Genomic DNA, 12722 nt, shown 5'->3' on the forward strand with positions numbered 1-12722 from the left:
CACACCCACACCCACACCTGTCACTCTCGCTAGCACCGGAAAAAACCTGGATGTCTTTTATAAGTTGAATGTACGATGGCAAATGAACAATGGAACAAAGCTATTTCGTGAAGGAAACAGGGCTAATTAAAAGCCGTTTGCTGTTCTCGGTGCGAAAATTTTATTCAATAAATAATTATAATGTTTGAATGTTTCGGTCTTTGTTTAGATCATCATCAGCATATGATAAAATGTATGGCAAATTTTTGACACTAGCGCGGTGGAATTATCACAGCGATGAATCAGATTTGTGCAATCGAACGTCTTGATGAGTCTTGTGTTTGAGTCACTAAACCTATTTTTTCAGAATTCATTCTGTAGTCAAATAACATGCAAAACACTAAAAGAAAACAAAACGCTAACAAACTAAGATAAACTAAGATAAACTAATTAAATTTAACGTTTTTCTTTTAAATATTTTTCTGTATGCATACACTTAACCTATAACACTTAACAGCGGTAAAATGAATATGGCGACTTTTGACAACCGCTCTAAGTTGAAGTGAGAAAGCGGTAGACACAAAACAGCTTTCTCACTCTGTCCTAAACTGCCAATTTCCGGCTTCATGTCGTAGACGGAATACTTGGTCTATATTATATATGTTGTTGGCCAAGGTAACACCCTCTTACCTCCCCATTTGACTCTGCCCATTTCCTGTTCCATATCCGCCAATAACACGTTGAACAATACCGGGCTCAATGGGCACCCCTGCTTTACACCCCTTTCCGTCCAGAACTTTTCTCCCCATCCGTCTCCTACCCTTACCCTGCTTCTCCCTTAGAATCTCCTCTGTTCTCCTTACTAGCCCTTCCCTTATTCCTCTTTCTCTCATTGATTTTATCAGCACTCCTCTATCCACCGAGTCAAATGCCGCCTTCAAGTCCACAAAATATGCTATCAGTTTTTCCCCCTTCTTTTCTAACCTTCTGTTCACCAAGTAATTCAACATATATATATATATATAAATATAGACTATAGACAATATATATATATATATATATATATATATATATTGTCTATAGTTCCCATCCCCCTTCTGAAACTTGTCTGATTTTGTGGCACTATTCTTTTTCTCTCTATTTTTTCTCTCAGCCTCTCTGCCAAAATCGCCGTATACACCTTATATAAAGACGACATTATTGTCACCCCTCTATACTCCTCCGCCCTTTTACCTTCCCCTTTCTTTATGATTGGCACGATTATTCCTTCCTTCCAGCTTTCTGGCCAACCTCCTTTCGATATCCTGTTGATATATTTCCATGCCCAGTTCTCCAACTCCTTCCCCTCTCTTTTCTATACTTCGCCTGGTATCCCATTCTTTCTCATTGCCTTTCCGTCCTTTAAACTTTCTAATGACTCCCCTCAATTCTTCCAGACTTATCTCCTCTTCCTCTTCTTCTTCCTTTTTTACCCCTCTATCTCCTTTTCCCATCCTCACCCTCCCCTCTACCTCTCCCAACAAGTTCATAAAATGTTCTTTCCACTCTTCCTCCTCTATTTTTTCCTCAACTCCCCTCCTTTTTCTCCTCTCCTTGCTTATTATCTCCCATACTTTTGCCTCCTTTCTTGCTCCCTCTATTTTTCTCTCCCATCTCCTGTTCTCTTCTTCCTTTCTTTTACATAGCGCTTTAAACTCCTTCCTCTTTTCCTTGTATGTGCTGCCTTCTCCCCTTTTCTTCCTTCATTCCCTTAATTTTTTCCTTGCCTCTTTCTTCGCTTCTCTACACTCCTTATCCCACCATCCCACCTTCTTTTTTTTTGTTCCCTTCATCTCCTCTACTCCTTTTATTGCCTCTGTTATTTTTGTTTCCATTTCTTCCTATTTCTTATTCAACTCTTCCCCTTTTACTTCCACTTCTTCTATTTTTTCTCTAAACCTCTTTACTCCTTCCTCGTTCCATACCCCCTGCCTCTTTTCTTCCGCCCTCTTCTTCTGCCCTCCTCCTCGTTCCCTCTTCTTAGAACAATTTCCACAGGGTGATGGTCCGAGTCCACTCTATTCCCTACTATCAAGCTCTCTATCTTCTCTCTTACTTCTCCTTCTTTTATTACATAGTCAATTACCGTATCTCCCCTTCCTCCCGTGAAGGTAAATTCCCCCTTCTCGTCTCCTCTCATATTTCCATTGAATATCTCCCATCCTCTCTCCTCTAAGCAATTTACCACTAACCTCCCCTCTTTGTCCATTTTCTTATCTTTCGCTCTTCTTTCCTTTCCCGCCCCTTCCACTTCCCTCCTCTTTCTCTACACTCCCACCTTCTCGCCCTGTCCTTGCATTAAAATCTTCTCCTATTATCGTAAATCTCCCTTCCTCCTTTTTTTCCATTATGTGTTCCAACTCCTGTAAGCTCTTTTTCATCTCTTTCTTTGCATATACTCCTACAATACTTCATCTCTCATCACCTATCCTAACTTTTCCCTCTATCCATCTTTCCCTATTAATTTTAATCTCCGTCCCCTTCTTTTTTAACCCTTTTCTTATTCCCATTATCATCCCTCTTATTGTCTCCCTTTTTTATTCTTCCTCTTCGCCGTTTGCACTCCCCACTCGTACCCCCTTGGCAAACTTCCCCTTATTTTCTCCCACCCTTTTTCACCTATCCAGGTCTCTACCATGACTATTGAGTACGTAATATCGAACATGTGGACGTGATTTCAGGCATCGTACGCGTTTACACTTTCTCTCGAATTCATTTCACATATATTCTTAGTCCTCGCGTATTCCCAGTTTTCAACGTTAAAACATTTTGCCCCACTTTGACCGCGCGTCCTAATCATCTGCGTCCGATTCCTTTACCTGCGCACGTTCCATCGGCTACCTCGTTGTCTTTAACATTTTTTTCCACTGCAGAAAATCAAACATTTCGGCAACTAATTACGACGACGAGGAGGAAAGTCGAGGCTACTTTTCGTTGAACAAAGCGCGGTTTCTGTGTTTTTTTTTTAATTTTTTTTTTTTTTTTTTTTTTAATTTTTTTTAAATATCAGAAGATCCAACTTTTCACAGATTCTCGCACCTTTTCGCGGCTTGTCGCGGGAGGTGCGTTCCGCTCCCGTTCGGGGTAGCCCTTCGGAAGGATGGGAGCTCCGTTTTTTTTTTTTCGTCAAGCTCGCGCGGGATCCCTTCGGCGTGCCTCGCGCGTGCACCGTATTGTGGAGGAGCGGTTCCGGATCTCTCACCGCGGCCGCGGATGTGCAATACGACCGATCGGTCTGAACGTATTTCTCGCACTGACGTCGAGACGGGGAGTCCGGTTGAGCAACAGAGACGCGTGGACGCGCGGGCGCGCGCGCGATTCCGCTCCAACACACGCTTTCGGAGGCACACGTGCACGCAAGAAAGGTGGTATCCACCGTTGCCCTGCCGCGCCGCATTCACCTGACGTGTGATAAACGAATCACCGGCTACTGGCTGCGATTTATGTGTGCACGTGAACACAGTGAACGCGAAAATGTAAACGTACCGCACATTAATGACTAGAGATTCGCTCCAGAGATGTTTACAGGATCTGCGATTGAAAAATACCTATCGTGGAGGGATGAACGGCCTTGCCGAAGAAGATCGAGTTCCACGGATTGAGAAAGAATCCCAAATGGCCATCTTGGAAAGTGTGCTGGACTTTGATTTCGCAGGAGATAGTTATATTCTCAAGCTACGCGAACTCGGATTTTATACATTTTTTAAAGATCCTTTAAATCCCGCGTTCCTGCTTTCTCCTTCGTGTGTAAAGTAGGAGGTTCTCGTCGCTGGAATCCTGGTGCGTGAATCGGCAAGAAGGATTTTCCATAGAGCGAATAATATAAATAATGACCGAATAGAGCCGCCATCGATAAATTTACCTTTATCCGCAAGTATCAACGGTATTATTGCGAAATCTTAAATGTCATGTAAGACGTTTCTAAATTATCTACACGCATTGCTTGAAATGTCGTTAGAATATCGTCTATATATCATTTCTACATAATCCAACTGAAGCAGACGCAAATTTGTTATTCCGCTATTGTCCAGACGTTGGAAATATATCCAAGGATGCATGTTAACCCAGATAAGTGCATCTCGATCTGCAATTAAATGATTATATAAGCACATTTTTTTTTTATTCGCGTTAATAATCAGTATCAGTAATTACTGCACGCATTTCATTTATATGTATGATTTATTCATAATTTCTAGGTAAATTGTATGTTTAATTATACGCGCAGTTTATATCTACTGACGCGCAATAGCGCCAACGAGAGCTGTGATCTTGATCCGTTCGTATCAGACGTTTTTTGCAGCGATATTTATATATTTATATAAAAGACGCTTTTGGCGTAGTTACATTTAAAATAAGGCATTATTTTACTCATTTACAAAGTGACTTTTGTTTAAACGCTACTGTTTGAATGCAATTTAGATGCAAATTTGATGCAAATTATAAGACCTTCATCTTGTTCAAAGTTGCAGAGAATCACATATTTAATCGGAGTATTGTTACATCGCTTGGTGACTCAAAGAGACACAATTTTTTAAATCACTCAAAATTGTTATTTTAAACAGGAATGAAGAATTTATTATGGAAATAGCGAGCCATCACTCGAAAGATTGCTGAAAACGACAAACACTCGGGCGAGTCGAAAAGTTAGATACGTATCTTTGAAAAATAAAATATCATGCTAGTATGTGGTCTGAATCGTGTATAATAGGTCGATGCAAGTAATATAGTGAAAAAACTCGTCGTCCACACACACACACACACACGGTGACACGAATATATACGCGCAAGAGTAGTTCTTTTATCCGTACGCGTTAGCTAAAGTTTCATTTGCTAGTGTACGTAAAACCTGCTTCTCCATCGCACGCGCGTGTACGTGAACGGTTCACATCAGCCACTTTCGTTTGAATCAATGATATCGCATACAAATATATATATACTCACCCGTCCGTTCTAAGCCGCAGAGGTGTGTGTGTCACAAACGAAAGTATACCAGATACAGCCTGCAGGTCCGTGCTCCGTGAGATCTTCCGCGTGCGTGGCCATTTTATGCTTAATAGTTATCATTTATATGGATCTTCTAAATAAAACAAAAAGAAAACTTTTTTTTGAAAAATTCCAACAAAATTTCGACATTAGTCGCTCTTTTTTTCGCGACAGTCGCTTTGCCTGACTAAGTGCCGTTAAACTTGACACACTTCTCGCTCACAGTATAGCCCAAAAAATGTACAATGAGTGCTCACGTTTGCTTAAGAGCAGTGCTTATTAATCGCGACGATGACTAAAATGAGTGGCCGCGAATATAATCATCCTTAATCGCGAAAATTATTTAGAAAAAAACTGGAATCGCGGGCGGCTAGAATGTTCGCAAGATCATCTCATGCCTTCAGTAAATCCTCTAGTCGTTAACTTAATTATTACACATTTATTCACAGATGAGCCATGCGATCTCACTATATATATTTAGTACACGCAACGCGAACACACCTGTGAGTGCCTGCAACTTCAGCGAGGTATAGAAATTACGTAAGGATATAATGCAAATTTTATGTTTGGTGTATAAAGTAATATTCTACTGCGATAATTTAATTGTAGCAATTATTATAATCTACATCAGATAAATCTACAGAAATACTTACACAGCACGTGTAACCTTGGCATATGTTATAAAAGGTTAATTATATTATTGATTAAAACGTTCTTTTAACTAAGCGGCATTCTTATATATAGTTCCAAAAATATTTCAAACCAGCTACATTCTAGAATACCACCCTCCAAAACGTACTTCCCCCCTCTTCTTATCTACCTCCCATATTGCCACTCTTTAATTCCATTTCTCTCTCCTCTTCTCCTCTTATTCCCCCGTCTCCATTCTCCGTTCTCCTCCTCCTACCTTGCCTCCCTCTTCTTCCTTCTCTTCTCCACTCTCGTTTCTTATCCTTCCTCTTTCATTCTTTAGCACCTCCTCTTTCATATCCCAATTCCACCATACATTTTCCAACCTTATTTTGCTTGCTTTAATCCACGCCTTCCTTCCCTTTCTCTCTTCTCTTCTCGCTATCTCTCTCAGTTTCCAGTTCAACCTTTTTTCCTCCACGTCAGATTCTCCATGATTCTCTCTTGTTTATCCACCAGGCTCCTTTTATTTCCATCACCTCCCATTTTTGTTCTTCGTTCTCTAATTTTACCAACACCATTTCTTTTCTTTTTTCCACATCTCCCCTTATTCTCCTCACCTCTATTGCCTTCACTTTGGCTCCTATTCCCTCCAATAACTTCGCTTCTTGTCTCCTTCCTCCTTCCTTTACTTCTAAACCCCTTATTACTATGTTTCTTCTTCTCTCCTCTTTTTCCTTCCTTTTCAGCCTTTTTTCCAACTCTCTCATTCTTTCCCTCACCTTCTCGTTTCCGTTTTTTATTTTTCCCTTTTCCTCCTCCTTTCTCTCTTATTTTTCCTTCCAATCTTTTTAACCTTTCCCCTACTTTTTCCTTCTGCTTTTTCATCTCTTCCCTCTCTTCTCTTCATCTCTTTTTCTGCGCCCTAAACTCTTTTCTCAATTCCTCTATTTCTTCTATCAACTTACTTCCCTGCTCCTTGAAGCCCTTCCTAAATTCCTCCCTCATGGCCCTGAAGTCCTCTTTCATCGCACCAATTATCTTCCTCAAATCACTCACACCTTTCTCCGCTTCTGTTTTTGGAGATCTTGCCGTTAACTTGCTCCTCATAAAAATATCCTCGTCCTCCACGCTTTTATCTAACTTCTCTTTCTTCCTTTTCCAAAGCTCTTTTATCGTTACCATGCTCCCCGTGCTCCCCGTGCTGCCCCTTCTAACTCTATCCTTCTCCTTCACTCTATCTATCACCTTCTTTATATCCATCTCGCTTTCCTTCTTCTCGTTCATCTCCTTCTACTCTGCGCTTCGCTTCGCTCTCTACCTATTCTCTATTTTATGCCTTGCCTCGTCCGCCTGTCGCTTCCCTATTCCCCGTCGAGTCGCCCCTTTACTCACCCTAGCGTTCGCGCCCCACCACGGCCTGCCGCCTTGTCTCTGTTCGCCGCCCGCGTTGCCCCTCTACACTATCTATTGTTTGCGCTTAACCCGTCTCTGCGCCTTGCCACTTTTTTACCCTTTGTTCCCCTTTACCCGCCACCCCCTCACTCGTGGAGGACGAGGATATTTTTAAGAGAAGCAAGTTAACGGCAAGATCTCCAAAAACCCTTTCTCCTCCTTGCTCACTCACCTCCACACCTTCTTGCACCGTCTCTCTTCCTCTCCTCTGCCTCCTTTAACCGTCTTTTCTCGTCACTTTCTTCGCACACGCTATCGCACCTGTCAACCACTGTCGTTCCGGAAAGTTCGTATCTCTAGTCTGGATGCTCTCTATCTATATGATTTGCCAGCTTGCAAGCATCTGCTTGATTAAGCAGTCTTTTCGTCTCTCCACATAATTTACACGTTGCCCTGCCTTCCGAACTAATATAGCAATTTCGGTACTTGTAGGGTACTGAGGTACGTATTTGGTTATAACCCGTACTGTGTTTGTCATATAGGTGTTTTTTTAGTTTTAACAACATTGGGGGTTCACTGTCATTACGAATAATTTCTATTCCACATTCTTTGACTTTACATTTGGTTACGTTGGTATTAACGTCATCGAAACACTCCCACACGTTTACCATGTCTACAAGAGTAGGCCGTCTAATTATTGTACTTTATAAAAAATAGGAATCTTTATTGAATCGACGCAAATGGCAAGTCAAGTTTGTTGGTATCGTTTTATAATATTATAAAAACTATGATTTACGCAATTACTACGAAACTTGATGTTCAGTCGCAGGTTATTGATATGAGGTAGTAAAACGTCATGTCTTCTGCATCTAAGTAAGAACGTGAGTTGTTGGAGTACTGTGCCAATAATGATGTTTGTTCTGATCCACATCTTTAACAGCCTAGTATTATTGTATCCAAACAACTTGGTGGTCTTCTTAAAAAATTCTTCTTGGAGATAGAACACCATTTTTCAGTCAAAGGTATATAATTCAACAATGATAAGAAATTTTCTTCACCAGTGAATATAAAATATCATATTAACAAACTTCCTTGACCATAACTGGCAAATTTATTAATAGATAATACGACGTTTTGGTCCAAATTCGGACCCTCTTCAGGTGAATAAAGCTCTTACAAATACATTCGACAGGTCAAAATATTAAAAATATCAAATATCTTAATTGCCCTTACACCTTGATAAGCTTTTTTCACCATGGTGTTAATTTCTCCTCTTTCTCTATCTCTTTCTCCTCTTCCGTAATAATAGTTGCTAAAGTTGTCGCTCATGTGAAATAGGAATTGGAAAAACGTCTTTGCTTTGCGGTGTTTGCCTCTTTCTCTTCGTGCTAAACAAAAAAAGTGAGTCATATTAATATAAATAAATATAAATGTAACATAACATCAATTACATATGTGTAATTTACCTGACGAACATTATAACTACTGCACAGTTTCATATCACTTTGATCACTGCAGAAATTTATTATTAGTAATCGTGATAAGACGAAAATAATTACATAAATTGTCATTATTTTCAAATAAATGCTACTTTATAAAGCAATTATCTGTACCTTCAAATCCTGAATTATTCAAGTACCGTTAACTTCGAAACATCCAACGAATTATGATAAGGCAAAAATGGAACGAATGCTTACCATCTAGAACGCACTTATGTTATTCTATACTTTAGAGAAACCGTATCTTATATTGGACGTAACTTATATGAATTTAATTCAATAAGTCATTTTAATTTATATTATTTAGAATTTTTTCTTGAATACACCGTATTCCATCTGTTAACGTATTTTTTTTCTTTTGATCATTAAGCTATGAGATTTAAATTGATCGTATAAAATTAACAAGGTATGTCGGAATTAGGACAACCAACATCATCTATATTGGTTGTTGTAATTGCAATTGTATTTATTTAATTTTATGATAAATTGGTTTTATCTAATTAAAATTAATATTATATCTAAGATGTGTATAATTTTCGGAAAATGTTGATATATTGTTTAAATATATCATTTCATTAATATATCAGGAGACCTTTAAACACTTTTGCTGATGTTTACCCTACTAAGGTCGATTTGGCATTCGTTGGTGGGACTACTTACAAACCCCATCTTCCAAAAAATATAAACCCGTACCCATGGAATTTATACATACTATTTTCCTCAGTCCGGCCGGGACTCTGATCCGTACTTGACATCCTGAGTGTATGCCGTTTCCGTTTTCATTGTGTGGAGTAGAGTTTCCGGTACTCATTTCCGGAATACAATGTCGTCCAAAATGACTCCATCCGTATGTCCGGGTTTGAAACGCAGCCAATCTTGCTTCCCTCGAATGATTATGGGATTTTCGAAATGTGCAAGAGCAAATTGGGTTTTTCCAATTCTAGTCTGTGTGAATACGTAACGTATATATATATATATATATATATATATATATATATATATATATATATATATATATATTTTTTTTTTATTCGTAGCAATTAATATCGATGCAAAACACACTTACCGGTCCGACGAATATCACAGTTTTATTCGTAGGCAATTTAATCAACGGAACCGTAAAGTCCTCGGGTTCGTACGACGCTCTGTCGCATTGCGCAAAGTGATTGGTAAAGTATGCCGCCTGTACACGCCTTGTATGTTGCGTGAGCTAAAGATGGTGGAGAAGGAGAAACGATATCCGAATTAAGAAATAGAATCGTTGATTTAATGAGTTCGTAAGACGATTAATTATATCGTTTGGTCGAGACACATAAATGTAATCATCAGTATATAATTTCAATACAAAACATTTTAAAGAAAATATTCCCTTTGTTTAACAGAACCTTATTACCAATAATAAGTTAAGCCTGAGATCTATTTACGAAATGTTTTAAAATAAAATCAAGGAATAAAGTATGGAAGAATATTCAATGTATTAAATATTCTTAATAATTAAAATGAAATAAATGATCTCTCCTTCTTGTAGAACTCTTGCAAGGGAATATCTTCGAGGCAAACACATCAATTATAATGAATACAAAGAATATATAAAGAGAATAAACACAATTAATACATGTTAAGATAACGAATATGGAATAACGAAACCAAAGATTTCTGAATACATTAAATCTCAAAGTGAGAAGTATTATAAATGAAAGAATTATGCAGGAATTAATTAGATAATGTTATAAATTAACAGTCTATCAGTAATTGTCCTTTTGATGAACTTCGAAACTTCTTTCTTGCAATTGGTAAATATAATAATTCCATATACGTTACTAAAGGCAGTAAATAATTGAATCATAGATCCTTATAATTAATCGAAAGAAATACGGAAAGATTGCAATAGTAATTTTACATAACGTAATTGAGCAAAGAACTTATTCAGTTCGCACAGTTCAAAATTGTTGTAAGTCGTTAATCAATTTATAATATCTTTTAGAAAGGATCGAGTAGTCAAGGTATTATCTTAAACAGTAATCATATATCGAATTAACATAACGTTCGTTATATACAGTAAGTGCTAGAGAGTTTTATAAAGTAAACGAAATATGAGTCTTTAATATATATGAAACACAAGGAATATAACTTCAGGATAACTTTAATCCTTGTATGCGCATCAATAAGAAGTATTAATTGGAATTCCACTGAATTTACGTCCCGAGATAAGAATTTATCTCCTTTTCTTAATCAGAATGACACATGAGAGTCCTTCTTTGAGGACAATCATAATGAAATAACGTTACATCCTGTAACCGAATATTTGAATTAGCACGTGCGCACTTGTAAAGTATCACTTTCATCAGGGAGATATCTGACGAAAGAACCGAATATTTGAGATTATAAATCCAAATGTTACCTTATCGTGGAATCTGCAGCATCCACCAATTATTTATAGATAATCCGATATTTATTTATTCGGAAAATCATCCACTGAGAATGGGAAACTCATTCGCTGTAAGCGATCCAGATAATCAGGATAATGGCGGCTATTCCGTCTTGCTGCGTGAGAGAAACGAAGTTAATGATGGCCGCTCTTGATTTTCAATATCGCTCGAATGCCCACCGTCAAGTAAAGGCTCGGCTGAGCCCCGAATATATGTCGTTCTTCTCTCTTCCTTTAACGTGTTTGATAACGTTACTCGTGATTTGAATGATGACTGAGTTTTACGGACTCGTGTATAAATTCACGGCAACGAAATATATTACAACATGAGCTATTAATACAACACGAGCATTGAATACGACATTAGCGTTGAATACGACATTAGCGTTGAATATTACACTAGCAACGACAAGGGCAATAATATACCATGAATAATTAATACGGTACAAGCGATAAGTATTAAACGGAACTTGAACATGTTCCCGATAAAGAATTATCGTGGCAGAATGCCCGGTACGTGACTCGAACTGTTTTACTTTCGACCGAATAGTCGAGAATGGCCGGGATCGTCTCTCTGCACGTTCGTGCTTGCGCATCCCCTCCACTCGCCTTCTTGTCACGTGATGCTAGCGTGAGCGGAACTCGGTGCGTCGCGTTGCTCGCGCGTCCGCTTGCAATAGTTACTAGGCAGAAACGACCTGCTATCTAGTATTCATTCATGGAACCGCAAGAGTATATTATTGATACAATAGATGGTTGTAGCCATATCTAAAAGTTACCGACATCTCCGTATTTCTAACACCGCCAATTTCTTTTGGTTCATGATGTAATACGATATGTCCCGTTGCTCAATCATTTTCATTGCCTCCTCGTAGGAATTACATTCCCGACAAGTCATCAGCATCGCATTCGTTTCCTCGTGCTTCTTTACGTCGAAATTCGGAACATCTCCGTGATGATACAATTGGCCGTCTCTTTTGTTCTCGTCGCTGCAATACTTAATTATCGCTTTAGCGTCACTAGTTATTTGTATATTTGCCCCATCGGGCAACGATTTTTGCAAAGCCGATAAGTAACGCTGATTTTTATATCCGAAAACCAATTGGATATGTCGCATTCCACGCGCACCCGTCTCATCCTGTCTAATCAGCCACAACGCTTCTCGCTGGTACCGAGCCAATTTCTCACATCTCTCTTCCTCACTCGATCCGGTCAGATACACGTTGAAAACTCGCGAACGTGCCATATTTGTTAGCGAACGGAAAATACAAATACCTCGAGAGGAAGGGGGGTACTAGTACCCGCATAGAAATATCTTTGGGATCTAATTGGGATCTAGTCCGATTTCCCAAAATAATTATGGATTCCGGTTGGGAAACCTAAGAAGATTCAGATCAGAAGTGTAATGTTTTGTAAATTAGATTCTAAATGGGAAATTTGATCAGATTTTAAATGAAAAATCTGATCAGATCCTAAATAGGAAGTCTGATAGGTATTGTATGTATTATAGGTATTGTATTATATATCTATTTGTACCAAAATTGAACAAAATATATAAAACACTTTTAATGTGTGATACCGGAGGTAGGTATCACTTATAAGCAAAGAATATCATAATCAAGCATTTAACAGGCTCGCTTCTTATACTAGTGTATGACGATTTTTAATTACGAGAAATGCTAGAGCGTGGTAGCCGCGTTGCGGCAACGTGCGTTACTAGCGCTCGCGATCGCAGAACGCTCTCGCGTCTTCTAATTGGGATATTCCGA

The 12722-nt window shown here is 38.7% G+C and overlaps 1 long non-coding RNA gene across 1 annotated transcript; it reads right to left on the reverse strand.

Moving 5' to 3' along the window:
- Nucleotides 1-8022: 8022 nt before the first annotated feature.
- LOC112454862 lies at nt 8023-9785 on the reverse strand. The gene is made up of 3 exons (XR_003040794.1): nt 9592-9785; nt 9238-9470; nt 8023-8414 (listed from the first exon to the last, which is right to left on the reverse strand). It is a non-coding gene; the product is annotated as an uncharacterized LOC112454862 (long non-coding RNA).
- Between the last annotated feature and the right edge of the window lie 2937 nt (nt 9786-12722).

The sequence above is a fragment of the Temnothorax curvispinosus genome, unplaced genomic scaffold, assembly GCF_003070985.1.
Source record: "Temnothorax curvispinosus isolate PA1 unplaced genomic scaffold, ASM307098v1 QBEX01005453.1, whole genome shotgun sequence".
Classification (NCBI taxonomy): domain Eukaryota; kingdom Metazoa; phylum Arthropoda; class Insecta; order Hymenoptera; family Formicidae; genus Temnothorax; species Temnothorax curvispinosus.